This window comes from Alexandromys fortis, unplaced genomic scaffold (genome assembly GCF_014885135.2).
Source record: "Alexandromys fortis isolate MF-2015 unplaced genomic scaffold, M_Fortis_MF-2015_v1.1 scaffold_2009, whole genome shotgun sequence".
NCBI lineage: Eukaryota > Metazoa > Chordata > Mammalia > Rodentia > Cricetidae > Alexandromys > Alexandromys fortis.
In genome coordinates, this window is record NW_026069873.1 from 1 (window position 1) to 6,515 (window position 6,515).

At 40.9% G+C, this 6,515-nt stretch overlaps 2 long non-coding RNA genes across 3 annotated transcripts; one reads left to right on the plus strand and one right to left on the minus strand.

Moving 5' to 3' along the window:
- Nucleotides 1-108: 108 nt before the first annotated feature.
- On the plus strand, nt 109-3,774 carry LOC126496233 (uncharacterized). Its single transcript, XR_007590313.1, has 2 exons — nt 109-942; nt 1,410-3,774. It is a non-coding gene; the product is annotated as an uncharacterized lncRNA (long non-coding RNA).
- Nucleotides 2,077-6,509, minus strand: LOC126496232 (uncharacterized). Of its 2 annotated transcripts, XR_007590312.1 has the most exons (3): nt 6,253-6,509; nt 4,438-5,239; nt 2,077-4,140 (listed from the first exon to the last, which is right to left on the minus strand). It is a non-coding gene; the product is annotated as an uncharacterized lncRNA (long non-coding RNA). The 2 variants fall into 2 exon arrangements; XR_007590311.1 differs by having other exon boundaries at nt 4,438-6,509.
- Between the last annotated feature and the right edge of the window lie 6 nt (nt 6,510-6,515).

Below are 6,515 nucleotides of genomic sequence, written 5' to 3' on the forward strand. Positions count from 1 at the left end.
CGAGACAGGGTTTCTCTGTAGCTTTGGTGCCTGTCCCGGAACTAGCTCTTGTAGAACAGGCTGGCCTCGAACTCCCAGAGATCCTCCTGCTTTTTTTTTTTTTTTTTTGTGCAAATGGTTCTTGTCCTCGGAAGGGATATGCTATTATATACACCGTATGTTTAAAGGAGAATTTAACAGCAGCTACCGTCCAGTTTTATTCTGTATTTACTAATCTTTTCTTTCTTTGCCTTTCAATTAGGTGGACTGTTGAGAAACAAGAAGCTGGTCATGGACATCAGGTCTACTAGATAATTTAATACAGAACTCTAAACTAGGCCTTGCTTGGTGACATAAACACAAGACTGAAGCTGATGTCAAGCTGAAGGCAGCCTGGGCTACACAGCAAGACCGTCTCTTACAAACACAACACAAGGCCCCATCTGTAAATTATAAGATGGCACTCAGATGTATAAATCTGGAGAGAATATGTCAGGTGTCCCATGAATAAGTAAGTCTAGCACCAGAATTTCAGAAACAAGGCACTAGGATCAGGCAATGAAGACAGGGACAACCAGAGGTTCGGATGACAAAGAAACAGTTCAACAGTGTACCTGGAGCCAAACATGAGGTTTCACAGAAAACCCGTCCTGTCTGCAACAGCACAGGCTGATTCCTACAGCATGATAAAATGAAGCAACTAACCTTTGGAAGTCAGGTTTACTGAGAACCTGGCAAGGTGTTGACTTCCTCTTGCTTATCAAGTAACAGAACTGTTAAGCATAAAGACCAGAGGACAACTTTTGGAAGTTGGCTCTTTTCTTCAATCATGTGGGTCCCAGGAACAAACTCAGGCCATGGACTGACTCAGGCCATGGCAGGGACGACTTGCTGAACCAAGGTGGTAACCTTGCCAACTCCCAAACCCTGTTTTCTAAGTCTTCCAGGAATAAGGAAATCAAGGTAAAGAACTTGGGAAGGCTAATAGGGGCAACACGTTAAAGTCAAGAATATCTTAATGTTTACAAGAATAGAGCACAATTAAATGGCCCCCAAGGAAGGGATCTCAGTTGGTGCAGGAATATAAAAACGGAATAAACCAAGATAAAAATCAGTAGCTAAGACAGACTTGGAGAAGAAAACATTTAAGGTGAAGCCAATGTAAAAGAGTACTCAGGCTTAAGCTGCGAGAATCCTTCTAATCTTACCTCCTGCCTAGTGACTGCAATCATATTCAGGCCCTGTTCTTTCATAACCAGATTCTTTTTGACATTGATGGAAATCCCAAACAAAATCTTTGAGTCACTGGTAGCTTTTGGGTGGAGAGTGGTAAAACTTAGACTTTTGTTTTTTTAATACAACTCCTAGCATTTATTTTCATTTGTGCTTTTTCTTTTCTTTTCTTTTCTTTTCTTTTTTTTTTTGGACAGGGTTTTTCTGTGTAGTCCTGGCTGTCCTGGGACTCAGAAATCTGCCTGTCTCTGCATCCCGAATGCTGGGATCAAAGGTATGTACCACCACGCCCAGACTCCCTATGAGCTATTTTTAAAAAATATGTTTGTGTGTATGCACATGTGTGCGATTGCCCAGAAGCCAGAAAAGGGTGTTGGAGCCCCTAGAACTGGAGTTACAAGTGGTTGAGTGCTGGAAATAGGACTTGGGTCTTCTGCAGGTCATCACTGTAACAGCTGAGTCATCTCTCTGCAACCCCTCCATTCTCCACCCCCACCTTTTTTCTTGGAAATGGCCTTGTCCTGTCGTTTAGACTGACCTAAAACTCACTGTGTAGCACTGTCTGGCTTCAGCCTCCCAGCAGTCCTCCTGTCTCAATCTCAGAGACTTTACTCACACCTAAAAAGGAGCTGCTCTTTACAAGTCTTTGCATATCTACTGAGTCCATAGTAGTAAATAGGACACAATTTAAGAAGCCCTGAAGATTCTCAACAAATTAATTGATTATAGTTGAATATTTTACTTTGAGAACAAAGGCTGATAGGACAGAAAGGACAAACACAATTTTAGAATAAAACAGGTGTATTTCTATTGGACTACCTAATACAGAAGATAGTGTGGCAAGGATGGATAATATCAATGACAAATAATACAAATATATTTTATTTGAAATAAACAAAAATGCTTACACAGCTTTCATCCGCAAACAAACTCCTGCTTGACTGTATTACTAAGCAAAAAACAAAGCTGAAGCAAACACCCTTCTGTTTTGACTTGTGTTTGGAGACAGGTAGGAAGACACTACTTGGTTTTTTAAAAAATTGACCTTCCCCTAAGGCCTGGTCATAGAAATGTAAACAATGTAAATGAGCCCACCATTGCCAGTTGTCATAGGTCACATCACATTACCTGTGTGCTCTGAGATCTCACATGCATACCTCCAACATACCTGGGAAGATAGCTATATCACAGTTACAGGATGATGGAGAAAGTAATTTGGAATGAGTTTTATATCTCGTCTAGTAGGAGAAAGCACTAGCATTCTCTGAAATCCAGGTGATGGCAGACAGACACTGCCTAGGAGTTCACTTTGACTTTGGTTCATTCCAGCTTTGTGGGTAACATGGCCTGCCAGAGAGCATTGAAACACAGCTACCCATCATCCCTTCAGCACCTGTGGTTTTCAAGTTTTATACTCTACTACATCCACAGTATGTCACCAGTTCTTGAATATTAAACAGAAATACAAATGGGCAAAACTCTTCTAAAAAAGCTGACATCTGTTGAGGCATTCCTGCAGGTACTGCCACTGACAGGGAAGTGGACCAAGAAGAGACAGAATGAAAACTTGAGGCAGCCAGACTTGGTCAGACAGGATCAAGACTTCTACAATCTGATCCTGTGTTTTAATTTTTTCACACATTTAAACATAATAGAACTTTGGGAAAAAAAGTCTCCACATGACAATTCTCAAAACAAAGCTTCAGGGCTAGCTATATCAAAATTCCCTTGCCAAATAGTAAAGCACCTGTGTCTTTACAATAAGAATGAGTTAATGACTGACAAACATAGGGCTGAGGCCTAGAAAGGAAGGATATGTAATAGACATAAGTTCTATTCACTGAGAGACAAGCCCAGGACTAGGGCCTAAACAATGCTCAGAATATTGTGTGTGGGAAGGGGTGGGGCTTCAGTTGGAGGTTGGCCTCTAACAGAATAGCAAGGATCACCAGGTTGTTTGATCCTGTCATTCCATCATTCCAGGTGATCAGGCATTTCTTTCCATTAAAGAAAATAGGCCCATGTGACTGACTGACAATCCTGGTTTCCCCCAATGCATTCTCTAAGCTGCACTTCCTGCAGACATCTATGGCTACAATGGAAGTATATGGGAGGAGACGAGAGAATGAAAATAAACGTTCATGTGCAGGGGATGTGGTTCAAGTCTTTGGAATTTAAAAACAAGTTCCCAGAGAAGCTGCTGCCATGGAATATTCAAGAAACTTCCTTTGCCTCCCAACATGGACCCAAAAAGCCCCAATCCAAATGTATGAAAACTATAATTGTGAGATGCTATAAACAATCAAAGCAGTCAGACAGAGGAGTGTGTCGTCCACTTAGTTACAGTTCATAACATAGCCTCTTTAGCAACTGGTGGATCAGTAAAAGCCACTGAAGCACTGGAAATGCTTTAAAGTATGGGGTACAAAGTACTGACCAAATACTCTGTAAAAACCAGCAACAGGACGTCATGGCTAGGAAATTTTCTAAACAGTAAAATGACTTCAGGATAGATCTCTTTGACATTAAATGTAGCAGAATTAAAAAAAAAAGATTTACAAGTAGATATAGTGATAACAGAAAATTACAAGGCAGAGAACACACACACACAAAAGAATCAAGACAGTGCTGTAGGCTCAACAGTATTCCATGAGGCTAGAAGATCTGTTAACTTTGTTAACTAGCAAAATATCACTCTTGTTTGTTTATAAATCACTTATTGATCATATGACCACACCATGTTGAATCCTTTTCTTTCTTTGTACTGGAGACTTCTACAGTTGGCCTTTAAGCATTCTGCATTTCTTTGCCAATCTTGTAACTGAGTATCTTGTTCCAGTCGATTTTGGTGCGGGTAACTGGAAGCTGCCGGCGCAAGGCCTTGAACGTGGTGTCTGACATTGTCTGATAGTTTTCACTAATTGCTGTCTGCAATAGATAATTGATGATGAGTTGTTTGTAAACAGGAAGGTAATCAGACAAAGGGCATGCTAGAAAGGACACAGGACAACATGTATGTTGAGCTCCACTTCAATCTTAAAAGCAAATCAAATTCATCTGTAGTCCTGGTACATAGCTGCAGTCTCATAATTGTAAGCAGAATGACAAACTGCAGGGTCTGTAGTCTCACACGTAGCAGTGCCCAACAGTGCATGTTCTTACGTTAAAGGATACAAAGGACTGAACAAAACCACAGAAAAAAAAAACACTTCCAAATCTTCTTACCTGATACTCATTTTCTGCACTCTCTATGATTTTAATAAACTCCTTGGCAGTTTGGACTTCATTCTAATGAAATAAAAGAGGGGAATAATATTTTCTAAAAATGGGTAAGCAATGAAAAGACTCAGAAAAGCCCACCCCATGAACTGACACTTGTACAATGATCCTAGCTTATTCAGTGCTCATGTGCACATTCTCTCTTCTTAATCCTAAGACAACACTGTGAAGTGGATATGCTATTATCAGCATGTTCATTTGGCAGATGACAAAACAGAACCTTAAGTGACCTGACCAAAATTAGACAGCTTATGAATAATAACAAAAGGACCTAGGGCCTGGTGGCTCAGCAGGAAAAGATGCTTGCCCTCAAGTCTGACAACCCGAGTTCAACAACTAGAACCTTCACAGTGGTAGAAAAACTCTGACTTCCATAGGTTGACCTCTGTATAAATGGCATGGTACACCACCCTCAAATAAATTAATGTATCAATGATAGAAAAAAAGGACATGACTAAATCTAGGACTTTGCCATAGGAATCAATGTTCTCTCCATTTTACCATTAAATATTCCCAAAACATAGCGCCCTATCTTGAAAATATTTGCATGAGCAGTACTTCAGACTGAACCTTATGCATATGAGGCAAACACGCTACTGCTGAGCTGTATCCTCAGCCTTCTTTTCCTCTGTTTTGTCTTTTTCCCCCGCCCCAGACATGGTTTCACTGTATAGCCTTGACTAGCCTGGCTGTCCTGGAACTCACTCTGTAGATCAAGCTGGCCTCCAACTCATAGAGATCCTCTTGCCTCTGCCTCCTGGGTGCTGGGATTAAACGTGTGTGCCACCACAACCCGGGATGTTTTCTTTTTTGACACAAGGTCTTTTGTATTGCAACAGGCACTGACTTGCTGTGTAGCCGAGGATAACTTTAATGTCCAATTCTCTTGCCTTTGTCTCTCAAGTACTAGCTAGCACTATAGGTATACACCACCACACTCAGTTTCTCAGCCCCCTTTCCAGATTTATTTTTTTATTTATGTGTATATGTGTGTGTGCATATTTGCCCTCAGAGGCCAAATGAAAAGGTCTCTGGAGCTGGAATTACAGGTGGCTGCAAACCACTACTATGGATGCTGGGAACTAAACTGTGATCCTCTTTCAGAGTCATCTCTCCCCACCCCACCTACTCTCAGAAGTCCTTTAAAAGTTTAGTTTAAAACAGGATCCCATGACAAACTTCTATGGTGAGGCAGGCCTTGAATTTATTTTTTTCTAAAGAATTATTTTATTTTTAATTATGTACATATGTGTGCATCTGTATGTAGGCTTATCCATATCTGAGTGCAGGTTCCTGCAGAATCATCAAGAGGGTGTTGGGTCCCTTGGAGCCAGAATTACAGGGACCCTAACCATTGAACTATCTATCCAGCCTGGCCTTGAACTTTTCTATCTTCCTGTTTTAGGTTTATTAATAGCTGGGCTTACAGGTACAGGTATGGCTAACATACCTGGCTTCTGCCTTGAAAACTTTTTCTTTTGTTACAAGGAGAGTCTTACCTATCTTGGGCTAGCCTCAAACTCGAGTTATATTTTGAGAGATCCTCACTAAGCTGCCAAGGCTGACCTTGAAGTTCTTCTACAGTTCAGGATGACCTGTTAAAATGTTTTGAGATAAGGTCTCCCATTGCCAAGGCTAGCCTTGAACTTGATATTCCTGTTTTTACTTCCCAAATGCTGAAATTATAGAACTGTGTCAACACACCAGATGGCTGTGGCGCATGCTTTAATCCCAGCACCTGGGAGGCAGAGGCAGGTGGACCTCTGTGAGTTTGAGGCCAGCTTGGTCTACACAGCTAGCTCCAGGGCGGCTAGGGCTGTTACACTGAAAAACCCTGTCTTGAAAAACCAAAAAAAATAAGAACTATGTCAACATATTTTTAATTAAATATTTTAACTTTACTGAATTTTCATTATTTTATCAGAGATAATATCTCATGTTGTAGTCTGTACCAGTCTCGAACTAACAACAATCTTTCTGCCTCAGTCTTTGAGTGTGAAGATTCCAGGTATGCCCTGCCATGC